We start from the raw sequence: 10252 nt of genomic DNA on the forward strand, positions 1-10252 counted from the left end.
TTTTTTTTTTTTTAACATATAATGTATTATTTGTTTCAGAGGTACGGATCTGTGATTCAACAGTCCTGCACAATTCACAGCGTTCACCACAGCACATACCCTCCCCAATGTCTATCACCCAGCCACCCCATCCCTCCCACCGCCCACCACTCCAGCAACCCTCAGGCCCTCAATATTCTAAAGGAACATGATTTCCACCCTTGTATTCTATGTCCAGACTAATTATTAATCAGGTAGGAGAGGAGTATTTTTCAGCCATGCAAAGTCTCCAAAGATCACCAGCGCAAACCCCTTCTCAGGAAGCTACTAGAAGTTGTTCACCACTAAAACCAAGAAAGATGGATGCAGGAAACAAGAGATCCAACCAAAAGAAAAGTCAAAGGCATTTTCTGGAGGTTGACAGAGGGAGACTCTGGAGGGCAGACAGACCAAACTGGAGTGGTCATCATCATGCCTTCTGCTGCTATCCATTGTTCGCCAGACAAGGTGCATTACCAGAGCAAGAGCGTAAAAAACCGAGGAAGAGAAAGCCATGAGATCCAGGACGCACAGACCCCCAACTCCAGAGAGAGGCAAAGGGAATTTTAAGGATGACAGCAAAAGGAAATCCCAAGACAAGCACTGGGTAGGAGGCCTGGAGAACAGCAAATCCAGACTGAAGGAAAACGAAGGTCTCCAGGAAGGACAGCTCCAGGGAAAAAACTGGAAACGATGGATTACCTCCTATGACTGACCTTATGGACAAGAGTACTATGGAAAGAATATGCAATGGCTATAAAGAAGGGTAAGCAGGGGCGCCTGGGTGGCTCAGTTGGTTAAAGCATCTGCCTTCGGCTCAGGTCATGATCTCAGGGTCTTGGGATTGAGCCCCATGGCAGGCTCCCCGCTCAGCGGAGAGCCTGCTTCTCCCTCCGCTGCTCCCTTTGCTCCTCCCCCCACTAGTGCTCTTTCTCTCTCTCTCTCTCTCTCTCTCTCTCAAATAAATAAATAAATAAATCTTTAAAAAAAAAAGAAAGTTAGACAAATGAAAGTAACAAAGCAATTATTAACTTTGGGGAAAACAAAGGCCAAAGAAAACAGAAAGGAAAGAATAGCATGAATTACAAAGCTCAGCTGTGAAAAATTTTCACATAGGCATAATACTGTAGACTCTGAATGTTGACTTAAATTATAAAATAACCATATTGGAGGGGTGCCTGGGTGGCTCAGTCGGTTAAGCGTCCGACTCTTGATTTCTGCTCAGGTCATGATCTCAGGGTTGTGAGATCGAGCCCTGAGTCTGCTTAGGATTCTCTCTCCTCCTCTCCCTCAGCTCCTCCCCTCACCTCACCCTTTCTAAAAAAACAAACAAACCCCAAAAACATATTGGAAAGTTGGGGGAGGGGAAGGAGAGAGGACATTAGTGTAAGAGCATTAAACTTCATCTATCATAATAAGAAATCAATTAATTAAACCTATAATTAAGTAATCAAAAGCAGCATAGGCATATTCTTCAGACATATAGGAATGAGTAAATTCCAGAAGAAACAGTAACGGAGTTTGGTGGTTGCCTTTAAGGAGGAGAACTAGTAAAGTAAGGAAAGGTGGAGCAAGGAATCACCACACTGTCATAAGACTTTTAGCACTATCTGACTTTCCAAATGTGTGTATGCATCATATTGGCTTTTAAAATCAATTAAACAAATAAAAGTACAGCAATATTGGAAGGCTATGACTTGGAAATTGTTCCAATGTCTATTTGTAAGCACTGTACAAAGACTCATGCATTTGCTCTTACTTAATAGCTTTGCATCGGAGCTTCTTCCCAAGAGAATGAATATTTCCAAGATATACAATAAGCATTTGTGGGGTGAACAAATGAACCAACAGATGAACTAACAAGCAAGACAGCCACCAGAAGTAAAGCATAACATACTCATAAGAATTCATACTCATGGGGGCGCCTGGGTGGCTCAGTTGGTTGAGTGTCTGTGGATTTTGGCTCAGGTTGTGATCTCAGGGTCATGAGATGGAGCCCCATGTGGGCCATGGGGCCATGAGAGATTCTCTCTCCCCCTGCTTGTGTGGTGCTCTCTCTCTCTCTCTCTCTCTCTCTCTCTCTCTCAAATAAATAAATAAATAAATCTTTTCTAAAAAAGAACTCATACTCATAAGATGCTGGTGCCATGTGGACAGATGCCGTCTTTGAGGGGCCACGGCAGACTGTTGCACATGACCAGGTGGCCTCTCGGTGAGAGAGAGGTTTCCTGGAAGCTGCCACTCTCCATAGGAGGTCTGGCGGTACCAATTCCAGGCCCAAGTGGGACAGCTAACCCCATGGCTTCAGTGCCTGTGTCCACAGGAGCTTGGGCTTTGTTAGTAGGATGACTTCGGTAGAAAGAAATCAAGACTCACCTAAACCACCTTAAGAAAGGAAGACATAATGGTCAGAAAGTGTGAGGACTGACACTGGAACAGGACAGGACAAACAGGGAAAGCCCCCAGGGGCAGCTCTGGGGACCTCCTCCTGTCTGATGCCACTCTTTCCCTCACCTTCTCTCTGGGTGGGAAGCGGACATTGTCGAACGTCCTTGCTACGTTTGGGGGCATTTCCATCCTCATGAGCCCTCCTCCCCACAGCCAAGCCCACAACCCTGGCCTCCGCAGCCTCCTTGCAGGTGACATAGACTCCATTATTTAGTATCACTCACACCAGGCTCGGAGCAGACGTGAGCACCTGAAGAAGAAAGTACCAGATGGCACAGGCATCTAGCTTGGGGACAGTGGCACTGACTTCCTCTAGGCGGGGGCCATCCTTCCTGGGAGTGGAGCCTCAAACCTGGTTCCTAGCTCTCCAGGTGATTCTGCATGGATCTTGGTTTAGGTTCCCCAGAGTAGACAGTGATTCAAATATTCAAGTGTAACTAGTAACTATTTCTCCTGGGAAATAATGGAAGAAGAGAGGAAGAGAGGGACGCCTGGGTGGTCCAGTCGGTTAAGGGTCTGCCTTCGGCTCAGGTCATGATCCCAGGGTCCTGGGATCGAGTCCCACATCAGACTCCCTGCTCAGCGGGGAGTCTGCTTCTCCCTCTGCCCCTCCCCCTGCTCTCTCTCTCTCTCACTCTTGCTCTCTCTCAAATAAATAAATAAGATCTTTAAAAAAAGAAGAGAGGAAGAGAGCTAGAGAAGGAAGTTAATAAAGTATGTGTTAGCGGGTGTGGTGGGTTGTTTCATGATCCCCTTTCGTGCCATCCAGTACCCAGCATGCTCCCCATCCAGGGGGAAGTGTACTTCTCCAGCCCGTGGATCTGGCCAGCCTCAGGCCTTGTTTAGACCAATAGAATAGAAGTGGAAGAGGCACGGAATGAGTCCTGGAGCCTAATGAGGCCTTGCAGCTTCTGCCTGGGCCCTTTCTGAACACTGCCCTGAGACTACCTCACCAGGAAGCTGGTCTAGCCCTAGTGGAGGATGAGGGGTCACATGGAGGGAAACTGAGGCCCCCAGCCAACTGCCAGACGTACGAGGCTATTTTGGACCTTCTTTCCTATGGAACACAGCTGCCCAAGATGACACCAACTGCAGAGTTGTCATCCAACCCACAGAAGCATGAGAAATAATTCATCATTATTATTTTACACCACACAGTTTTTGGATGGATGGTGCTCCACAGCAATAGATAACTGTTATATCAAGCTGGTTACCGCTCAGGGCAACTGGAGCTCAATCCTTGGGGAGAGCTCTGGAGAGAGTGTGGAACAGGCCTCAGAGTTAGCTCAGTTGAGGAAAGGGGCCTTTCTGACCAGCTCCCCATCCATCATTGGCTCAGAGCTGCTTCCAGGGGCATGAACTCACCAGCACTTTGGGTTTGCCCTGCACTCGGGCCCAGTGCGCTCCCTGTGGTCAGAGATCCAAAGACTGTCACCATAAGCAGACTTGATGAGTGGCCGTGAATGCAGAGGGGTCTGGGCAGGGCACTGACAGGGCCTGCTAGAGTGTGTATCCCAGTGTGCTTTTCAGAAACTTCTTTTCAGTTTAATCGGGGAGTGTCAGTGCCTGGTGCTTACATCCTGGAGCCCTGACTGATGAATGTGTGTCTCCATTCCAATCCTTCCTGCCTACCAGCTGACCCAGCCCATCTCTAATCCAGAGTCTGGATTCTGGAGGTAGCCACGTGGATTGGCTCTGCACACCACCATGGCCCCTCGTGGGCAGAGCCGCTCCAGTCAGATGGTAACCAAGTGACCCACACATGGGCTGCCTGCAATCAGGGGCCTGCTTGGACCAGTCAGGGTTCAGCTACTTTCCTGAGCAAGGCCATTGAGTATGTGCAGGTACTATGACTGATCTGCTCCAACAAGGTGGGGCAGCCATTGGTGTCTGAATTCCTGCTCCCGCCCCATCTCATGGCTGGGACATGGCCCATTGTGCCTCAATTTGGCGCCTCTGGGGCATGGAGCCCTCTGTCTATGGTGGGGCAGAACTAAGGAGCTCCTGGTGCCTGAAACACTTGCCCCATCCCTCCATCTCCCCCAAAGAGCCACCAGCCCCTTGATACCACTTAGAAGTGAGATGTTATGCCTGCATCCCCCCATTGGAAGCTGAAATGCATTTTCTCAAACAAACCACACTATAAAAGGTGAACAGGGCAATTAACATTGTATTGCTAATGATAAACTGCAGGAACATGATGAGTTAAGTAGAAATTTGTGGACTGACCTGAAAAACCACCACCATTTATAACTTGGTTTCTATGGGAAAACGCATTCTGAGTTCCAAACAACTGGCTTACATAGAGATTTCTGGAACACAGCCTGGTCACCACAGTGGGAACTGTAGGTGGCTTCTCAGTATACCCAATTAACATGGTCATTGTGGGTAGTTAGTAGTGGGTTCTTGCTCCAGGCTTGGAGAGCCCTGAGCGAAGCTGGGAGATATTTTGGGCAACCTGTGGGGTACCCCAGGTCCCTATGAAGCTGGAAGGACATCAGGGGGTATCTGGTCCCACACGCTACCCAGGGTAACATTCCTGACAGTCACTGCTTACACACTCCCCGCGTCACAGAGATTTTATAAGGCTAACTATCACTGGCCAACAATTCTTTCTTCTACTGAGCAGAAATCTGCCCTCCCATCCCGATTCCACCACTGGAAGTTCTGCTCATCCTTCAAACCTTGCTCAGGTTTGAACGTCTGTGTGAAGCCTCCCCTAACCTCCATCTTCCTATGCATGAGTTAGAGTAATACTAGCTGCTGTAATAAATAAACCTCAAACATTTCAGAATATATCGCTCCTTATCCAATAGTGAGTGTCTTAGCTCGGGCTGACCATAGACCGGGCAACTTAAACAACAACATGTATTTCTCCCAGTTCTTGGGGCGGTGAAGTCCCATGATCTACAGGTGCTGGCAGATTCAGTGTCTGCTGAGGACCCGCTTTCTGGTTCATGGATAGCCACCTTCCCTGATGTGTGCTCACATGGCAGAGAGAGATGGTCTCTCTCGGGGCTCCTCTTATAAGGGCATTAATCCCATTCATGAGAGCCCCACCCTCATGACCTACTTACCTCCCCAAAGACCCACCTCCAAATACCATCACAGTGGAGATTAGGGCCTCGATATATGAATTTTCAGGGGAGGGGGTAACACAAACATTCAGTTCCCAACAATGGAGCACCCATTGTTGGGATGCAAGCAGCATTTCCCACCTAGTGATTTAGGGTCCCAGGCTCCTACAACCGGCCAACCCGCCATCGGCAGCTAGGAAGGAGAGGGGTGAGAAGGCATACCTGCTTCTTAACAGCCATCCCTCTACTCAGTGCCTTTGGCAAGAATGAGGCCCATGGCCCCACCCACAGGAAGACAGAGCAGAGGTCTGGAAATGTCATCCATAGCTGGACAGGTGTTTCTAGTGACAGCTATAGACCAAGGAAGCAGAAGTACAAAGATGGACACAAGTTCTCTCTCTCTTTACACACACACACACACACACACACACACTCCAGGCCTGCTCTCGGCTGATACACGATTCCCAGCCAATCTGCTTGTGCTCAGCCATACACTGAGCTCCGTCTTACTGAGGCAGAAGACGGGACCCATCCCCCTGCCCCACCCTCATCCATGTGTCTCTGGGGTCACAGGACACCAAGGGGGCTGAAAAGGAATGCTCTAGGCATCCCTTCCCCCCACTGGAGACATAATGGGAACAGAAGCCTTTCCGACAAGGGCAGGACCTACCTGCACCCGCACAAGCTTAAAAGAGAGGTGAAATGTTCCCTGTTGGCAGTTGCCAGCGGTCCGCCCGTGGGAGCTGCGCTGCCGAGGCCTCAGGCCCTGTACGAGAAAGAGGCGAACGCTAATCAGCGCTCACACTTCCTGGGCACGCAGGATGTGCCAGCATTGTTCTGAGAACTTGACACTGTTAACTCCACCTTCTTTCAGGCTCGGACTGAGTTCTATTATTATGCTGTAGATTACAGACGGGCACAGGCACGTTGAGGCACCCAGGCTGTCACTTGCCCAAGGTCACAGAACCGGAATGCGGCGGAGCTGAGCAACAACCCCAGACTTCGGCTGCAGAGCCAGCTTCAAGGAACCCCTGGCCCCTGCTGCCCAGCTCGGAACAGTGCCTGCGGGCCCCCAGGCTTTCGCCCCTCTTTATAAAGCCATCCCAGCTCCCTTCTGTTTAGGGCAAGGAGGAGAGGGGAGGGAGCTTGAAGACTCCAGGCCAGAGGCTAGGACGGTTCCTCCTTGGGTCCACCCCACTCCCATCCCCTCCCAGGGTGCCCCAGTCAGCCACCTGTCACCCCAGCACCACAGAGCAGCTGTGCCCTGGAGGCCAGCACCTGCCCCTCCCATCGAGAAGCCCCAGACTTGGAGGGGGGGCGGTGAGCAGCTAGGCAGGAGACTCCTCCTGGGGTTTTCCGCTTTTCGGCAGCAAATGACGTTCCCTTCCCCAGCCTGAGGCCCCTCCCCGCTCCAGCCCGCAAGGATCCTCCTTCCCCACCTGCAGCAAGCCTTCCACCCCTCCTCCTTCCCCCCAACCCGCTGGGAGGCCAGGGCTGGGAGCCTAGTTCCCACCTTTCCCAGGATGGGAGGGCCCCCAGGGAAGCTGCCTCCCAGAGCTGACCCCTCACAGGCTGGGAACCCTGGAGTTCCTGTCTCCTCTGTCAATAACTGGAAAAGAGCTCAGAGGGCACATCCCCATTTGGGGGTTCGGTTTCCTCATCTAGTGAAAGGGCTTACTACCCTCGGTCAACGCCTCCTGGGGCTTCTCTTGGCGTCAGATCCTTACTAACCTGGTGCCCTCAGCACAGCCACCCTTAAAACGATTTGCTTCTCTAGCAAAAAACAAAAACAAAACAAAACAAAAACAAATTCCCATGTGTGACATTCTGCAGCCACGAAAATGAATGTCAGAGAAAACAGCTTCATATCATGTCTCTGGTGTCTGTCGGATTGGATGGGGGCCCCCAAATGTGCGGTGATGATTGGGTGGAAGCTGGAGGCGTAGGGGCGGTGGGTGGGGGGGCAGTTAAAAGATTCACCTGAGGGGCGCCTGGGTGGCTCAGTCGTTAAGCGTCTGCCTTCTGCTCAGGTCATGGTCCCAGGGTCCTGGAATCGAGTCCCGCATCGGGCTCCCTGCTCAGCGAGAAGCCTGCTTCTCCCTCTGCTTCTCTCTCTCTCTGTCTCTCATGAATAAATAAATAAAATCTTTAAAAAAAAAATTCACCTGAGGCAGAACACAGGAGATAGAAGTTTATTGAATGATTGAATGCCCCAGCAAGCATCCCAGGCAGGCCAAGGAGGAGAGGCCGCTGCCTACAAGAAGGCAGAGGGTGGCGGCTGTATTTAAAGGGGAAAGGTGGGGCGGTATGGGGAAGTACAGGCTTTTCCCTTTTTCAGTAACTGTGACTGGTTGTGAGTAGCCCACTGGTCAGTTAGGGCCTCTGGATATTTCGAGGTGGGTCACCTGCTGGGCCCATGTGTATTCAGCCAGGTGGCTGTGGGCCCTTGTGCCTTGGTCAAGTTTCCATCGCTCAAGCCTGTTGTCTAAAAGTGGACTCTCCGATATCTATACCTAAAAATAAAAAGCTACCATAATGCTAATCAGGTGGAATAATTATGGGGAAGTTCTAATTTTTGATGTGTGTGTGTGTGTGTGTGTGCTTTCAGCTTTTTAAAACACACTTTCTACAGGTATTTGTTACCAGATTGAAATTTTTTTTCAGGTACTTAAAACCCTAATTTCACTGTGTTCATCCCCCCACCCCTAAAATACCGAAGGCTCTTTCCAGCCGACATAATAACATCAGTGAGAGACCTTTCATGCTGGAAGCATCTGGGGCAGTGATTTTTAACTCTTTGAGAGCCACAGCTCTCTCAGATGGAAACCATGGGCCTGTCTCCAAAATGAAAATACACACAGATGCAAATCTCATGTGATCTGGCAGGTTCTTGGACTCCACGAAGTCTGCCCATGAACTTCAGGTTAAAAGCTTCTGCCTGGAGTTCACCTATCCTCATTCACTCCAGAGCTGTGTAGTATCCCCCAGGGTGGATGTCCTGGTTTATTCAACCAGCCTCCCTGCTTTGATATTTAGACAGCTGCCTCTGTCTGAAAATCGCAAATCCCGCCGCTCTGAGCCGCGTGCTGAGCTATCTCCGAGCTGTGGAGGTGAAGCTAGGTAAGCCCGCGCAGCAGGTCTCCGGGGTGAAGGATAAACGTACACACGGGTTCCTTAGGTCTTGACAAATCCTTCTCTGTGGGTTGTGCCATTTGGCCTTCCCACCAGCACCGTGTAAGACAGCCCATCTCCCCATAGCCACGCTAACAGACTGGATCGTGGAGCTGCTACATTTTTGCCAGTCGGAGGAGTGAGAAATGGTATCTCAGTGTGGTTTAAATCAGCATGTTTCTTAATATTTTTATGTTTAAGGGCTATTTTTGTGTTTTGTGTGTGAATTGTTCATATCTTTTGTCCATTCTACAGAGTTTTAAATGTCTTTTATTCCTTCAATTTTTAAACGTTCTTTATATATTAGGGATATCTCATTTTCTTATTACTGATTACTGTGTGGCACCTACCTTCTCTGGGCCAGGCCCCATCTGGGCGACTAGGGGTCCTATGCCTGCAGTAGTCATAGTTTAGAAGGAGAGAAGAATTCCGCACAGTGTCCTGAGGGTTTCATAGAGACATGAAAAAAGTGGGAGGAACTTCTCTGCTTGCTGGCATCCAGGAAGGCTTCACAGAGGAGGTGACTTTTAGAAAGCTATCCAAACTATAAAAACATAGAAAGGCAAACAGACGCACATGGGGGAAAGGCTGGGAGAGAGGAGGGTGTGGCCGGGGCTCCAGGGCCTTTTCCAGCACCTTCTGACCCCTAGATTTGGAGGCGGAGCTCTGACACCTTGTACTCAGCCGTCTTCCTGGGCCACCCCAGCATCCTTCCACGGAGTCATAGTTCTGCCTGACCTGTGGTCAGCTAAGGCCTGCCAAGCTGTCATGGCTACGCTTATCCTGGTTGGTTCGAGCAGCGGGGGGCAGTAGGTTTGTTCTTTCCCACTGTGGATGTTACTGCTCAGCTATCTCAGGCATGATGCCCCACTCCAGGTTCAGCCGCAGCCCTTGGCCTCACCCCCGTTCAAAGGTGCTGAGAAAGGCTAATTAAGGGAGTGTGCCTGGGAAGATGGTCTCACTTGTCTCCCTGCAGATCAAGGGGTCCAAATCAGCTACCTTTGCTTTCTGAGACCATATCTCCTGTCCAGCCAGATCAGCCCCTGGCTTCTAGCACTCACCTCCTCCGGGGAGCCTCCTGGACTAACACCCCTGATCACAGCCTACCATGCAAAGCCTCCGTGCGGGTTCGTATGTTTGGTGATATTTGATCTGATCTGTGATCAGAGTCATCTAGGCTACGAGAATCCTCTCCCTCCTCGGAGCTCTCTAGAGCAGGTGCACACAACTCTCCATTGTCGGTTCTTCTCTTTTCCACCTGGCTCAGGCCCCACCATTCCGTACCCTCACGTGCTACAAGTCTGAACCTCACTAGCAGCACTTTCAAATGGCGCCGACCCCAGGAGAGTGTGGCCAGTGACAGCTCACCTGTGACACATTCCTCACTGAGCCCTTCCCTTCGCTTATGCAGAGACTCGCTGCCGCTTCGGCTTTAAAGTACGTTTTAGGGGCACCTGGGTGGCTCAGTCGTTAGGCGTCTGCCTTCAGTTCAGGTCAGGATCCCAGGGTCCTGGGATCGAGCCCCGCGTCCGTCCCTC

At 50.5% G+C, this 10252-nt stretch overlaps 1 protein-coding gene across 1 annotated transcript in view; it reads right to left on the reverse strand.

The window, feature by feature from the left end:
- Positions 1-6274, reverse strand: part of ARK2C (arkadia (RNF111) C-terminal like ring finger ubiquitin ligase 2C) — a 131547-nt gene extending 125273 nt beyond the window's left edge. Inside the window, exon 1 of the mRNA XM_073898261.1 lies at positions 6214-6274. The gene's annotated coding sequence lies outside the window, so the exon portion shown is untranslated. The remainder of the gene's footprint in view (positions 1-6213) is intronic.
- Positions 6275-10252: the final 3978 nt, after the last annotated feature.

Source organism: Callorhinus ursinus, unplaced genomic scaffold (genome assembly GCF_003265705.2).
Source record: "Callorhinus ursinus isolate GAN/ISIS: 27379988/994484 unplaced genomic scaffold, GSC_fseal_2.0 scaffold11, whole genome shotgun sequence".
Classification (NCBI taxonomy): Eukaryota; Metazoa; Chordata; class Mammalia; order Carnivora; family Otariidae; genus Callorhinus; species Callorhinus ursinus.